Genomic DNA, 17,573 nt, shown 5'->3' with positions numbered 1-17,573 from the left:
CTCCCTCTCTCTCTCTCTCCGACCTAATGGGCACCCCTGTTTCAAACCCAGTTTCACTCATTTCAAACACAAACCAGTGACTGCAAATTGAATTTCTAAAAGCAGTGAAGTGAAAATCATGACAACAATAACAAGAGTGATAGAAGTTGTAGAGTGAAGAGGGTGAACTGACCTCAGAGTCTCCAGTTTACAGTCTGGACTCTGCAGAAAACCACTCAGTTCCTTCACTGCTGAATCCTGCAGTTGGTTCTGACCCAGGTCCAGGTGTCTGAGGTGGAAGTCGTTGGACTTCAGAGCTGAGAGCAGCCAATCACAGCTGAGCTCTGACAACCTGCAGCCCTCCAACCTGAATAGAGAAGAAATGATGGAGAGTTTAGAATCAAAGTCAAATGTCAACTTTAGAATCTGACACTCAACAAAGGAGAGAGGGTGAGTGAATGAGCGCTGCAATCTGAAATCTGACCAGCAGATGGCAGGATTTTACACTCTGTACCTTTAAACCAGGGGTGCTCACACTTTTTCAACATGCAAGCTACTTTTAAAATGACCAAGTCAAAAAGATCTACCTACTATACAATCGGTGTGTGTGTGTGTGTGTGTGTGTGTGTGTGGAACGCAGATGTTTTGCTAGCAGCATCTCCCAGGATCTCCGGTGCTTCTGCTGTGCGTGACTTTGAAGCGTATTTTGCGAGTGAGGCGTCTCCGTCAGTTTACGCCAGGATTGCAGGCTCACGTGACAAGCACGGTAGTTTGGCGTGTATTTAAAGAAAACAACAGCCAAACTCTTTTTGCTGTCCCTGTCTGCTCTCATACAGAATGCAGGTATCTGAAGTATACATTGATTTTAACAATTATTATAGTTTCAGATTTAAAATGAAATCTGCTTTATGTCTCCTTTATTTGATCTGAGCGGTGCAGAAGCCGATTCGTCTCATTTACCTTTGACTGTAAAATCCAGCACATATAAAAACAAAATCCAGCACATCGTACATTATGACCAAGATCACTGAGTTCCTGCCTGAACCATTCTACCTGCTGGAAGTGACGAGGACTCCACACGATTGACCTAATGGACACCCCTGCTTCAAACCCAGTTCCACTCATTTCAAACACAAACCAGTGTCTGCAAATTGAATTTCCAACAGCAGTGAAGTGAAAATCATATTTTTGTTATATGTTTGTAACGATGGAATTTTACCAGGGTGTCATCACTCTGAACATCATAGTGAAACGTCGACTTCAGAATCTGCAACAAAAGCAGTCTGCAATCTGACCACTAGATGGGAGGATTTTACCCACTGTACCTTCAAGCCCAGTTTAGGGCGTGTTTTCATTGCCTCACCTCACCACGGTTCGCCTCGGTACGATTGCGTTTTCATTGGCTCTGTGATTACGAGACCGTGGGCGGAGTCGACACGGTAAAGCGGGACAATGTTTTCCCCAGCATCACTTCTGTGCGATACACAACAGCGCAGAGATGGACAAAGTAGAAGTTGTTTCATACCTGCTGCTCGGTCTGTGGTTGCTTTTCTGTTCAAGAAAGAACACTTTCCCTCACTGAAGTCACAGTTGATCATTTATGCAGCAACATTTATAATTTATTGTTTCGTTTTCCATGCGAGCAAATGTGTAGTTCAACCTTCATATTTTCACCAAAAGTAAACACGAGACGGATACAACGGGAAATAGCGTTTATTTAAAAACAAACAAACAGAAAAACAGACAGTAAACACGCCTCCTTATTTGAAATAGCTGCCCTAGCGAGCCAAGGACGACTTTGTTATATGCCGCGGTGTTTGAGGCTTCCTCGCGGCCAAGAGCCACGTCCTCTCGACGAATCAGTATTTCGTCTCTCCTCAAGACTCCTGGGGTTCCCTAGCTTACCGCGCCTCACGCAGGAGCAACTCGATTTATTTTCTTTACCGAGCGCTTCGCCATTTGCCGTTTTCGCGAATATGGTTGAACACACTCGCGACGTCGAGGGCATTCCCGGTTCGCCTGCCTCTCCCCAAAAGACGAAAGTAAACATGTATTGAAAAAGCTGTTTTCAAAAACTGTATACACATAAATGTATTTGTACAACACCAATAGTAGCTACTTGTATTCACGGTAAAATGTACCTGACACGGAAGTTCTGTGTCAAAGGAGTTGGCGTGGATGTCCGCTCTGACAGGGAACATCGACGCGGACACGGAGCCAATCCAGGGCCCTGCTCGTCGCTACGTCACCACTAAACTCGCTTCGTCTTGCTCGGACCCTGGGGGATTGAGGTACCAAAACAGCGCCCCCTACAACTGTGTAGTGGCCAGTGCAAACACCCTAACACCATACCATGGAGAGGCGAGGTGAGGCAATGAAAACACGCCCTTTCATTCATTATCAAAAAAAAAGTGTCTGCAAATTGAATTTCCAACAGCAGTGAAGTGAAAATCATGACAACAACAACAAGAGTGATAGAAGTTGTAGAGTGAAGAGGGTGAACTGACCTCAGAGTCTCCAGTTTACAGTCTGGACTCTGCAGAAAACCACTCAGCTCCTTCACTGATGAATCCTTAAGGTGGTTCCAACTCAGGTTCAGCTCTCTGAGGTGGGAGGGGTTGGACTTCAGAGCTGAGAGCAGCCAATCACGGCTGAGCTTTGTCAACCAGCAGTTCTCCAGCCTGAATAAAGAATCAATATTTGATTCCTTCCATGGTGTAAATGTCATATTCAGAGTCATTTCTCCCTGTTGATGATCCAGATGTGCAGCTGTTGGGATCACTGAGTCATTCCCTCAAACGACTCATTGTGCCAGTGGGTTGTCAACACAATAACAACAGCAGTGTGTCAGTCAGTGTGCAGCCAATCAGCAGTGAAGATGGAAAATAATCAGTGAGTCCTTTGTGTGCTTGTGGCTGTTTTCAGTCATCAGAGACTCGTTACAAGTCAAACACATTCAAAGGACAAGATGAAGAAATACTGCTGCACTATTAATCTGCCTCTAATATTTCTTCACAGGATCTTCTGCTCAGTCATGTGACCTTCATCACCAATCAACAACTTCCATTGAGCTCCAAAGTGACTGGAGACATTTTCCACACTTTCTTCCACCATCCAAAGTCTTTTCTGGCTGCAGATTGTTGACATGAAAATATCAACAACATCCACTTTGTCTAGATGAGTCTTTAATATCTGCTTCAAAGTCTTCACACTGAGCAGCGTTACACACCAGTTGTCATCTGCTGACACACACTGTCCACCAGTAGAAAGCAGGAACTGACCTGAGAACTTCCAGTCTGCAGTTTGGACTCTGCAGTCCAGCACAGAGCAGCTTCACTCCAGGATCCCTCAGGAAGTTCTCATTCAGGTCCAGCAGTGTGAGGTGGGAGGGGCTGGACTGCAGAGCTGAAGACACCACTGCACACTGAAGCTCTGAGAGTTCACTGGATGAGGGAGAGCAGAGAGAGAAGTTGTGGTCGACATGTGAGATTCTAAAGACAGTGAAAGTGAATCAAGACTCATTAATGTCTGATCATCATCATCATCATCATCATCATCACCATCATCATGTAAATGGAGGGAAGTCCCGCGGTGGTGCAGCATGTGTTTACATCTGTGGTGCGTGGTGCCGGGACACTGCAGTGGTATGCAAACGCTGTTCACCACTGGCACAGTTGATGATCATAAAGTGCCGTCCATTCTATCTGCCCTGGCAGTTTACTGCCATTTTGCTAGTTGCAGTTTACATCCCTCCCACCAACAACAGCAGTGAGAGGAACGCTGCACTCAATGAACTGTACCAGGCCATCAGTGATCAACAGACAGCAAACCCAAAAGCTTTACCATCCTCACTGGAGATTTTAGTCATGCTGACCTCAAGACTGTCCTTACAAAAGTCCAACGCTTTGTATGTGGAGGTGTTCCGAGGGAGGAGCAGGGCTCGTGCTCATGTGCGATCAATTCCACAAGGATTGGGACGCTCAAAGGAAATGGGTGTGCGTTTGTGCGTTCGCAACATTTTGAACATCCAGATTTTTTTGTTTCAGGATGAAATCCATGTACGTTTTTGTAAATGAAGCCCCAGGTCCTCAGTCTCTCCACTACAGTGTCCTCAGTGCAGCTTCACACTCCAGTGTATTCCAGCCACTGAGTGTCAACACGTCCTGTTGTGACTGACAGTGTTGCTCTGATCTGCTGCTTCAACTCAACATGATGCTCAGTTGTGTGTAAAGTCACTGCAGCTTGGAGCTCCACTGGATCAGAGATCCTTCACTGGCGTCTCTTCGGACTCCACTGCATCTTTGATGCAACTGCTGTTTTATTGTCTGCTGCCAAATGAAGGAAGGATGTGATGTGTTTGTGTGTTCACTGTGTTGATTGTGTTGATTTACTGTGTAGTTCCACAGTTTTCATTCATGTAGCCGCTCTTTACCTTTGACGCTCAGGTGTCTTCAATGTCCGTCCGTGTAGGGGAGGAAATATCTAGACACAAATAGGATTGTGTGTATTGGGGAGATGTGTAGGATCTCCCCAATACGTATTCCGTCGTTCCGGTGTCAAGGTGAGGATTTCAAAGTAAAATACATAATAATTAATTTAATCTGACTCCATTTGATAATAATAACTTTACTTTTATACATTGATTGAGAGAAAGACTTTATTAACAATTAAGAATATAGACTCAATAATAATAAACTTCTCGTGATCTGACATTCGTCTTCAGTTCAGGGATGGCTTCTATAAATTAACAAAACTATTCAGTTTGATCATTAAACATGGAAGAATAGCCTGATGTCTGGGTTGGAGTATTCAGAGGTTATTGAACATGATACCCAATCTTATCTGACCAACTCAGAGGTTAAGGGTTTGAATAATGTCCAGTGAAACTTACCATATAACTAAGGTCTTTGGGATTCTGATTAATCCCTATCTTAGTTCAGTGATGGCAGATATAGACAAAGCATTCAGTGACCTTCTTAACATAGAAGAACAGCCCAGACATCTAGGTTGAGATGTTCAGAGGTTTATATCTTCCAACTCAATAGTTAGAAAAACATGACACTCAATCTTTTCTATTCAACTCAGAGGTAAAGAGTACAAGCATTACTCAAATTAATTTACCATATAACTGAAGACTAAATCAATATCTGATGTCAGATTGCTCTCCACATAGAAACAAAAGTCTCAACAAGTTAATATTGAAGGGGAATGGATAACATACCAGTTTATTGCGATGTCCAGAGTAAAAATACAGCAAAAATGTAACAGACCGGTTGTGTAAAAATGATGGTAGAAAAAATCAAGAAGTCAAAGAAAAAGAAGAAGAAGAAGAGAGAGAGAGAGAGAGAGAGAGAGAGAGAGAGAGAGAGAGAGAGAGAGAGAGAGAGAGAGAGAGAGAGTGGGTCCCAGAAAAGGAGAGAGAAAAAAGAAGAGACCTTCAGATTCTTGTTCCTTCCCTTAAATATCCTCCCAGAACAGAGACGCTGCTAAAATGCATATTTAAAAGATTCAAATCAGATCAACTCTTCCTACTCGGGAACCTTTTGGTCATCAGGGGTAATTTTCCACAGCAACAATAGATCACCAAGACCTTCATACCTCTCGCACTGACACTCACAACATTTCAAAGGAAAGTTCTAAACAAAAGGCAGAGACAGTCCCTGAATGCAAATCCAACAAACACAAGGAGATACCTTTTGGCCCTCGGGGGTTCCTTTCCCGCGACATGTAAATCATGTAAGTTAATTACAATAGGTGAGATTGATACAGTTGTAACCCCTGTCTTTGAAGAACTTCCATTGTTAGAGAAAACACTTCAGGATGTGGATTTGACTGTCTTACAGTTTCCCCCTTTTGGCCCCTGAGAGCCATCTGGAAAAAACAAACATCAAAAGTAAAAATGAACACAGAATGAAACGATAGGGGTCAAGTTGAGAATTGACAGTCCTTCCCCACATCCATAGTAGTATCATCTCAGTCTTTGTAAATCTGGTAGTTGCAGGGGGCTGAGTACCAGGGCAAAGTGTGTGACTCAAGTGTTTGCATATTGAGCCAAGTGTGGATGGACTGGACAAGGTTTTCACTGTCCTCTTAGCTAACTGGCCTGCACCTGGGCTTCAGTGAGATGATAACCTGTGTTAAGAATCATCTCTTTAGCACAGTCCATGGTGTCTGTTGGAGCTTGGGTGCTTTCCACGTAGAAGATGTCCTTCCACCAGGGAGAGATGTCCAGGTTCAATGGTATTCTGCCCAAGATGTAGATTTGACCCATAGAAAAGTTTTCAGTGACCTCCGGGCAAAAACAGGTCAATCGCTCAAAAGAAAAAGAGTTCATTTCACGGGCGACGCACCACTGTGTGTGTGACACCTGGATGGTGTCTGCGTATCCACGTGAAAGGCTTTAAAGTGTTACAAGTACAGATGATACAACTGGGAATTTCATGACAACATGTGCGAGAAGTGAACCAGGTCTCAGTGTCTCTTACTGTCATATACCCCATGATGTGGTCCCATTTTATTACCTGATTTATATGGTGATGGAATTTGGAAAAACCTGTTCTGGGTGAATAAGTGGGAAAGTGACAAAGAACCCAATACAACCAATACATTAATTATTGGTAGACATTAATAAAGTACAATAAAAGTACAATGAAAATAAAAAGTAATTCTGAATAATTAACATCTTTCATTCTTTTTGGACGTGAACCATCAATGTAAATTCAGAGCATTAATCAAATCATTTAAGGCATGTGTGAGAGTCTTATGTAAACAGAATCTTTTGTCTAGTAGTTGTGAGTAAATCTTTTGCGAATGTTCTGCAAGCTATGTCACGTTCAATAAATCCGGTCGAATTGAAAAGGAAAAGGCTAACAGTTAAATGAACATGTCCCAGATTTAATTCAAGTTTTGTGCTGGTCTTCTGCGGAGCAAGTTTGGTTAAATAGTAAATCTGTATGAACTATGTGTCTAAAAATGATGTGGAGCTGTATGCATGCAGCTAAATGTAATTTTTGCTCTAGATCCTTCATGTTATAACACTTTTTAGGATCTAGTCCATGGTTCGGCTTTTAAAACATTAATTAAATAGAGCCAAATTTTGGAGTGAGGTGTGTCTTGGTGTTGACACTAAGTTGTAAGGTCGTGGAAATTTGTATATTATCTGTTATATTGAGAGTGGGGAGATGGGTGGTTCCCTCACTACAGCAAATTTTGTTGTTACAAAATTTTGTTCCGGTTCTAATCCGGGGGACCATTTGACTGACTGTTTTGAAAGAAGTGTAATGTGAGGTGTGTATGGCCCCATAGAATATTTCCATACCCATCTCCCACAGTTAAAACTATGGGTAAGTAGGTCTCGTTGACCCAGCTGGATACAGGTTGTTCTGGATGCTTTCTTGGCATCTGGAGTTCCTGGAATGGAAAAAGAAAACCTGCGAAATGGCTGCTCTTGACTGATTCGATTTGAAGCTGTGCTCCAAACAGAGAGATGATTTGGTTCGCTAAAGCCTGTGCCAATGTTCTTGCAGTGTTGTTGCAAGTGAATTTGTCAATTATGACGTGGCAAGAGCGGTACCCCCCTTTGGCACTGGGAAGTGGACCAACGAAATCTATCTGCAGTGTTCCCCACGGGTCTTTGGGTGGATTAGGCCTGCACAGTCTAGTGCAGCCAGGTTTTCCTGGGTTAAAGGTAGCACACACAAGGCAAGAAACACACCAACCGTCAACATCTCCAGCCATTGCTGGCCACCAGAATTGTTGTTTTAAGTCAATAGGTGTAGTCTGGATGGCTCTTGTAGCTGATGTATCAGACATTTCCAATGTCAAATCTGTGCAACGTATTGCTGCCTGCTTGGCTGACTGGTCAACAATGTTGTTTGGTTCATGTACATCTAGGTTTTTCTGCACATTTGCTCGGGTTTTGATCACAGACATGGAGTTTTGACACGCTTGGAATTCTTGATCAGAGGTGGTGATGGACATAATGCTTGCATGGTTTCTGAGCGATTGTTTCTTGTTCGTTTTCTCTGGAGCAATCTCAATTTGTTTTTCCAAACAGTGAATAATAAAGCCATGCTTTTCCATTATGTCCATGCCCAAAACAGTACCCTCGCTGTTTCCTGGTAAATACCAGAACGGCTCAGTTAGCACTATTGCACCCAAATCAAGTCGGACTGGTTTAGTAAGGGTCGCTGTCATTAGTGTGTCATCTATCCCTTTGATTTGAATGGTCTCGTCTGTCAGAGGTAACGGGATATTCGTGCAGGAGCAAGCAGCATCGGTGTCAATTAATATGTCGACTAATCGGCCTCCAAGATTAGATTTTACTATTATACGGTTGCTGCTGGAAACAATGCTCCCAATGGAGGCCACGCATCCCTATTTTTGGTCATTCATTCGTTCTAGATCATCGAGGATGTCTGTTTGAGAACTAATCGCCGTTGTCTGTCTGGTTTGAGAAGTTCTTGAATGGTTTCGCATAGATTTATGAGTTGTTTTCCTGAATTCACCATTCAGTTTGAAACAACGTTCAAGTTTATGGCCAGATCGATGACAATAGTCACAGATAATGACATTATTGTCTCTCTCGGCTACCCATTGAGTTGCCGCTACAGGGCATGGCTTTAGAAATTTTGATCGCTGCTCTATTTTTGTGGCCCATTCAACGAGTGCGTTGAATGTATTCTGAGGTGGGTCTCCACCCAGAGCCAACGCATTCTGAACAAGTGGTCCAGCATTATTGCGTAGCATCTGTAAGAGAATTTCGTGGTTACGATCGCATTCTTCTATCCCACTGTATTCTCTAAAAATCACCCACATACGCTCTGCAAAAGTCTCAAATGTTTCTCTACTTGATTGTTTAAGATCAAGGATTCTATGCCACTCGGCCTTTGGTGGTCCTCTCATCTGAAGCAAAACTTCTTTTATTCTATTATAAATGTCATCGTTAGTTTCACCGGGCTGTCTTTCAAGGATTGTTCCAGTTCTCAATTCTTGAGGAATTTTAGAGTGTAACTCTTCTGGAACTGTAAGCAAAACTATCTGCCACACATCGCGGGGCTCTAGATTGTAAACTAATGCTTGGAGCATTAGTTTGTCCCAGTAACTCTGGAACGGGCCGCGGCGGGGCATGATGCCGATAACCTCACGATGTTTTGAAGTTTCTTCACAAGACAATGCTCTGGTAATGGTGGTTACACCATTGTTCGCATCTGTAACTGTTTTGACGACTGAAACATTGACGGATTTTCTTGGAATTGTGTCTGTTTTGAGACGAGTTTTCATTCGGTTTCGATTGTTTTGCTTCGAGTGAGAGGTGCGCCGGCTGAGGGACGGATAGAGCGGGCTTTCTGCTGTTGCGAAAACTGCGGAGGTTGTCAGAATTTCATTGTCGGTGTCGACCTGAGTTACAGGGCACCCGGTGATGAGGGTAATATCCTCATCTTCACTGTCGTCTTGATCATAATTCTCAACACATTTGGAACTAATAACAGCCTGTTTTATAGCTGCAACTGGAAAGCCAGCATCGCCACAGTAGTCTTCCAGTTGGCAAGTGTAGCGTTTGTCTAAGTTCAGCTTTTGTTTAAGCTGTTTAGTTTCAGTCTCCATTGTTTCGATTTGTCTCGCCAAATTTATTTTTTCATAATCAAATGCATCAATTTGTGCGCGTAATTTTTTCGTTTCTTCGGAGCGTAATGTTTCAAAATCTCGGATGTTCTCTAAAGTGCGGCGACCTTCTGTTATGGTTTTTGAGTCGTTGCGCCGGAGTAAATAAACAATTGCGATAGGGAGATCGTGAAATTTGCCTTTAGATTTTAGTGCAACTCCCTTTGTGGAATACCAGTGAAGAATTTCACTGTTATCCCATTCTAAATCAACGCCGAGATCGCGCAGACGAATTAACGTTTTGTATAAACGTAAACCAGCCATGTCCATGATCTGCTCATCTATGCCTACACACTCCTGTCCTAGTGAGTTGCGAAATGAAACTTTTCCCCCCATCGGATTTCTACGATCTCCGATCTCACAATGGATATGTCGATCCGTTCTATATTATGTGTCTATATATGATGTGTGTTCAAACTTTCCCTCAGTCTTTATAACTGCCGTAAATTTGTACTTACCACAGAAACTGTAGGTATACACACAGGAATTCAAACCTCATTACTTAAACGTACCGGAATTGACTTCTCTCGCCTTCCTGCTTAATGCGATCGCGAGATCACGTCGGGGTCACCAAACTGTAGGGGAGGAAATATCTAGACACAAATAGTAATATCTCCCCAATACGTATTCCGTCGTTCCGGTGTCAAGGTGAGGATTTCAAAGTAAAATACATAATAATTAATTTAATCTGACTCCATTTGATAATAATAACTTTACTTTTATACATTGATTGAGAGAAAGACTTGATTAACAATTAAGAATATAGACTCAATAATAATAAACTTCTCGTGATCTGACATTCGTCTTCAGTTCAGGGATGGCTTCTATAAATTAACAAAACTATTCAGTTTGATCATTAAACATGGAAGAATAGCCTGATGTCTTGGTTGGAGTATTCAGAGGTTATTGAACATGATACCCAATCTTATCTGACCAACTCAGAGGTTAAGGGTTTGAATAATGTCCAGTGAAACTTACCATATAACTAAGGTCTTTGGGATTCTGATTAATCCCTATCTTAGTTCAGTGATGGCAGATATAGACAAAGCATTCAGTGACCTTCTTAACATAGAAGAACAGCCCAGACATCTAGGTTGAGATGTTCAGAGGTTTATATCTTCCAACTCAATAGTTAGAAAAACATGACACTCAATCTTTTCTATTCAACTCAGAGGTAAAGAGTACAAGCATTACTCGAATTAATTTACCATATAACTGAAGGCTTCAATGACACAGTGCTCGAGGAGGTCATCTAGTGCTCAATAAAATGAAGTGCAATAGAAACGTGTTCATTGTTTCATAGGTTGTTTGGGATTTGATTCGCCATGCATTCTTGTTGAACCGTACAACACTACATGGTTGTACGGTTCAATGCTGACACAATAAAATAAAAATGAAAAATAAAGTCAATGTCTCTTTTTTGGCACGACTGATTGTAGTAGACTATAGCTCTATACTTAGCCTGACAGTTTGTGCAATGAATTATATTATATCCTAAAACAAGACTAAATAGCCCATAGTTTAAAAATATGTTCAATAGTAAGTGTTCAGTGGGTGAGATGTCAAATGTGATCTATTTAAAATGTAGAATAGATGAGCTAAATAACACATATATAATACACGTTGATGGGAATTGAACCGTCGCCTCAGTCTTGCAAGTCCAAGATTGTCATAATGTACCACAAACCCAAATCACACTCCCTTTTTTCATCGAAGCTGTTTGAGTAGCGTTAGCACACCGTGATTCCTCATCAACTACAGGCCTACACTTCAAATAATTATGAGAAAAACCCAAGGTAAAGAGAGCACTTCCATTAGGAAATAGTCAACATGAAATTTCGTCTTCTACTGACACCTGCTGGTCAAATTGAATAGTTGCAAATATTGTGAAGAAGTTGTCATCTAATTCTAATCCGAAACAATATGGCCATTCGAAGTGAAGTATTAAGACAATTAATCAGGTTTGTACTGCTTGATTAAACACATTCATCCCGTTCCAGTGCACTAAAAACCACTTCCCTTCAGGACCGTGTCAGCGAAGCCAAAACTTCCTTGAGTGACGCTGTTTCCCAGCATGCAATGCGAGCTAGCGATTCATAATACTATTTCATCACAAACATGGATGTAAAAAATAAAAAGAGACGAAAAATGAAACTTCAGGAACACCAACCAATACATTGCAATACAAGCAGAACTGGGCCAAAGTTTTATATTATGTACACCATAATCCAGCCTTCTGGTGGACAAGCCATACTATTTAATCCGTGTCCTCTTTATGGCACTTCCGTGGGTGGAAGCTCGTCGTAGAGGTAACGTGCTGGTTGCGCGTCACTCCACCGATCACCTCGGGGAAGGGCGTTGCCCTTGCAGGGTACCTGATTCAGGTGAGTATATGGAAAATATAGGTCAATGTGGTCAGTCGTAACAAGAGAAGCTTGCTGGCAAAAATAATGCACTACAAGTGGATGTGACACTTTTTTTTTGTTTTGTATGAGCATTTAAAAAAAACAACAACATAATAATAATATGGATTTTGACCATGTATGTTTTCACTGTTAACCCGGATAAGTTGATTGTACTTAAACCACTTTCGTCAAGTGATTGCCTTGAACGATTTAAGTAATTGACAGCAGAGAAAATTATTTTGTTTGAGTTTACTCAACTTAAATGTGCAATAGTCAGAATTTAATATTTTAAAGTTATATATACTTAAATGGTTTAATTAAGTAACAATAGAAAAAAATTGTGGAGTCTACTCAAAACTAGTACAGTCATAACTTAATAAAATGAGTCAAATGAACTTAAAATTCTAGTTTTATCAAAACTAGGAATAGAATTTCAAAATATTATATTTTGGATAAGAAAGTTGCAATTTAATTCTTCTGTTGTCAATGACCACACAATGCACTTTATTTTATTTGTTTATTTTGCCTCACAACACGCAAGCATTAAGTTGGGCACATGTTGAAATGGCAGCTTTCTACCATGTATCCTGTGTTTTCAATGCAAGCTTCTTAAAAAAAATAAAAATAAGAAGAAGAATAAAAAAATATAACACTAACATGCTTGGTGTGCCACACAAAAATACAAGAAGAGTGGCATTAAGACCAACTTTGACTTTCTAACATGTGTCCAATAGAATTATTTCAGTAGAACACTAGATCTATTTTAAACTATAAATATCACATACTGAATGAGCAACTGAAAGAATATTTTCTCCATTGAGTGCAGTCTATTTGTGCAGCAATCAACATACAGAATTGTGCCATGAGCATGAATGTGTTTCACATTCCATGTTTTGAAAAACAACAACAAAAAACAAAACAAAATTCTTGCTACACAACAATATAAAGTGCATTAACAACAGCAGCATTGAGAAAAAACTATGCAGTGCGAACAGAGTGCATAAAAAAATTCGGACAGATATCACAAATTGTGGCATGAGCTTACACTGCAAGATCATTTTTCAGCCTCTGAACTTTGGGAGGTAGCTCACTTCGACCCAAGTTTAGCATCACCTGCTGAATGAAGACGAATGTGTTTTTAAAGCACTTTGGGTACTGCAGGTGGAGTGCATAAGTAAAGCCAAATAAGAGGCATTGCCTGAGGTAAGTTGGTGAGGGTGTCCATCACAACACTGCCCTCAAGGATGATCCCCACTTTTGTGGGGTTTAGTTGTGGCGATGCCGAGCTTCCTGGGTGTTCAGGGCTGGTGTCCTCATAGCACACAATTCCCACTGGAATGTCCAGGGAGTCATTCTATTGTAGAAGAAACAATACAAAAAGAGGATATTCTGGTTAACAGCAATTTATCTGTAATCAGTTGTGTGGTCTACATTAATATTGTGATTTTCATAATTCACAGTAATCTTGTTCTAGACAATGTTACGTGAACAAGCTATTTTTTGTCTGTTTGTGTATAGCTGTCCGTTGTGGTGTAGATCTCATGTCTTGACAGTAGGTGGTGTATTGGACAATTTGATATGTGAAAGGTACAAACAGAGAAATGGTTAATTATGTTTAGGGTGCTGACCATAGAGAAGCACGCATTCTTTTTTTTCTTTTTTTCCCCTCTGGCCTAATTTGAGCCGTTTTCTTTTTAATTTTATTTTTGGGTTAAGTGTGTGTTCGTCAATAAGGGAAAATAATAGAAATATATTAGAAATGTTTGGATTAATCCAATTTCCAGCATCAGCCCCTCAATGGATTAGATTTATGCAAGCCCTTTGAATTTTTGCATAATTTGCAGTCCAAACTGCAGCAATTAATTTACTCTTGCTAACAGAAGGAGACACATTATCTTGTTAAAATCAACTAAAGTTCAATGAAACATCTTCATTAATACTAATTATCACAACCCATCATCCCAAATAAGGTAAACATAGGAAAACAGAAAAACTGAGTCAAACAGCAATTACGTAACTTTACTCACCAAACTGCTCTTAAAAAACATGGATGGATCATCACCAAGAAAGATGGGAAGTCCTCTCAGGATAAGGCATCTCGTAGCTGTTGGCTCAGTGCTCTGCAAAGAGACATAAGACATGAACATTTATAACATCATATTTGTTCATATAGAAAATGACTACAAGGGAAGGTGGGGAAATTATTTCTTGGAATATGTATGCACTATTAACATCAATATCGTTAGAAGAAGAAAACAGAAATATGAACTCACCGCTGTCTGTTGTAGCAGGTCAGCTAACTGTTTGCCTATCCGACCTCCTGTCTTCCTCTTGAAGATGTCCATTAAGATTGGGCAAAAACCATCAAGAACACCAAAAAACTCTTCTTTAAGATTTCTACCAGCAACCCTGTTAAAAGTGGGTATAAACGTTTCATCAAAAGCACATATTTTTAAAATTCTTCACAAAACTCTGCAGCACACTGCAAAACTGTAGCGAACATATAGTAGCTAACAGTCGCTAGCTTTTCTGGGGGGAAAAACAAAAAACGCTGCAGTTGTTCAACGCTCAGAATCTGCTAAAGTCAACCTACCCACGTTCAAATACACGTTTCAAACAAGAGTAGTGCGTAGCCACCCTGTTAACATGGATTAAAATAATAATAACGTGTGGCCACGCATTACTACATCGTGCGCACGCATGCCCACAGGATAATAAACGCGTGCTCACGACATGGTGAATGCGTGCCCACGACATGGTGAATGCGTGCCCACGCGTTACTATCTCGTGGCCACGATATGGTTAATTTGTGCAGGTAGCGCGACGGTTGTATGCTGTTCCACAATGTTCCACAGAAAGAAAATGTAAAAGGAAACTCACCTTATTCCGGGAGAAAATGTTTTGCGAGGAAAACTTGCGAAGACAAAAAATACAGCGGGAAGACAAGGCGCAGCTCTCAAACGGACTCCAACAAGCCCAGACTTGTCTTGAGATTTGAGCCAATCACAACAGGGCACTACGTCACCTGAGGTAAAACTTGATAGTTCAAGTTTGTTAAACTTAGAAAAATGAGTACATTCAATGACTGGTCTCATATGCTCTTCATGTACTCATACTCTTTGAGTAAGGTGATAAAACTAATATTTTAAAGTGGTATTTACTCAATCTTTTTACATAGAATGAACTTTCGGGTTAACAGTGTTGGAGTTCATTGAAAGAGGTTAATATATATATATGTATATATATATATATATATATATATATATATATATATATACATATATATATATATATATATATATATATATATATATATATATATATATATATATATATATATATATGTGTGCGTGTGTGTAACTTTAACTAACTTATCTATTTCTATCCATCTATCAAACTTACTATCTAGGGATCTATCTACTACTAACTCTCAAAAAACTAATGGACAACCAAGAGCAACAAAACCAACCTACTGCAATTTGTATATTTTAGTGTGTGTTTGTGTGTGTTTGTGTGTGTGGGGAGGGGGGGTTAAAATGAGCACAGTGATGGTTCCGCAGCATAAAGTGTATCTTCAGTCGTCGATTGTATGTGTGGGAGTCCCTCAGGTTCAGCCCAGCTGATTTAGTGTTCGGTGAGAGGACCCTTGCGTCTGTTAAGGGGTAAGTGGCTTTCCGATGTTAAACGAGTAGAGAATAATGTGTTAGATTACGTAATTTTTTTTCCGTGAACGCTTGCATCGTGCTTGTGAAACTGCTCACAAAACTCTTGTCGCCAGCCAGTCTAAAATGAAGCGGCAGTTTGACAAGAAAGCTGTGGCTCGAGTTTTTGAGACAGGCGTTGTGTGTTGGTATTGTTGCCGTTACCCGGTTCCGGTTTGCAGGCTGGTTTTTCTGGTCCGTATGTCGTGGAGCGCAAACTTTCCGATACAGATTATGTAGTGCACACTCCTGATAGAAAACGATCATCCCGCGTCTGCCACGTCAAAATGTTGAAAAGTTACGCCCGGTTCACACAGGACGCGGAAGCGACGCGAAGCGAAGCGCCGCGAAGGGAAGTGCTGCGAAGTGAAGCGCTGCGAATCGCCGAGCGCTTCCATTCAGCGCCCATGTTAATCAATCAGTGCGTTTACATGCAGAGCTTAATCGGACTAAGCAATCATTCGGTTTTCTCGTCCAATCGGAGTTCTCACCTTGGTCCCCGTATACATGCAGCTGAGAAATTCAAATTATTGACGGGAACGTGTCCTCCTCCCAACACTAGGGGGTGGAGTGAGTCTTTTCAGCCGGTCAGCTGCTTTCGGTTGACATATTAAATCTATTATGATATGGAACGATAGTTCATAATGTACGTGTTACTTGCTTTGCAGATAAGGTGTACCCTATTTCTTGTGCTCCTGGTTATTTTAAAAGGTAGACAAGAACGTTGTTTGCTGTTGGAGGGCTACAACAACACTTCGATGCTACGCTTTGTGCCGTCGCTACGGACCCCAAACTCTCGTTCTTGTTGGATTCGGGTTCGGAGCAGACTGGTGGGAGAGTTTGTGTACAGGTTTTGCAAAGGAACGATGTCTTCAGTTATACACACGCTCATTAAAGTGCCGACCGTGGAGGAAGCTGGTGCCGCTGCACGCCGTTTCCAGCAGAATAACAGCGAAATTACCCAAATAAAAACAAATCAGAAAAACATGTCTTTGCTGTGCTTTTATTTACAAAGTTAAAATTCTTCTAACTTACAAAAAATGTGAACGAAAAGGTAGAAATATAAATACGAAGGAATACGTATTTGTTCAGGGGTGCGCAAAGCCGGAGCCCTGCATTTGCTGCGCTACCCTTTTTAAAAAGGAAATGGTAGCCAGCCCGCTCCATAGCTCACTTTTGTGCGTGTGTGTGTAAATAAATAGAAACACGCACTCAGGTGTCCATCTCAAGACAAGACCTCTTTCATAATGATCATTGACCGGCATCTCTAGGATCAAACAGACGTATTTTGATCAAGTCTTCCTCTGTGTGTGTGTGTGTGTGTGTTTAATGTCTCTCGCACTCTGATACAATGTACTGACAAATATAACATACAAATATGATATATGATCGAATTTGTCATTGGGTTTTTAATTTTGAAATTAGTTTATTTTGAAAATTCACCGGATTTTCTCGTTTTTATTGAGCGACTTCCTGTACTATTGACGAGGACCGCTCGCGGCTCGCGCACGAAATAGAGCAGACGCCGAAACAACAAATGCATGCCGCGAGCCGCGCAACCACCACATTGATTAACGTGGGCGCCGAATGGAAGCGCTCGGCGGCGCTTCGCTTCCACGTCCAGTGAACTGACGTTAAATGCATGGCGCGATCCGCGAGGGGAGCCGCGCGCCTGTTTGCGTCTGGTGTGAACTACTACATTGCTTAACATGGGCGCCGAATGGAAGCGCTCTGCACTTTGCGGCGCTTTGTGGCGCTTCCGCGTCCAGTGTGAACCGGGCGTTACGTCGCTAGGAAAAATGTGTCGCCTGAGCCTCCGCCCCCT

The 17,573-nt window shown here is 41.4% G+C and overlaps 1 pseudogene; it reads right to left on the bottom strand.

Annotated features, from left to right (window-relative positions):
- Positions 1 to 6,073: 6,073 nt before the first annotated feature.
- Positions 6,074 to 14,517, bottom strand: LOC142898601 (uncharacterized; annotated as a pseudogene).
- Positions 14,518 to 17,573: the final 3,056 nt, after the last annotated feature.

Source organism: Nelusetta ayraudi, unplaced genomic scaffold, assembly GCF_046127955.1.
Source record: "Nelusetta ayraudi isolate G7.1 ecotype Tasmania unplaced genomic scaffold, CSIRO-AGI_Nayr_v1 ptg000069l, whole genome shotgun sequence".
In the NCBI taxonomy this organism is placed as follows: domain Eukaryota; kingdom Metazoa; phylum Chordata; class Actinopteri; order Tetraodontiformes; family Monacanthidae; genus Nelusetta; species Nelusetta ayraudi.
Note: the sequence above shows the minus strand (reverse complement) of the source record. Positions and strands in the feature narration are given on the sequence as shown.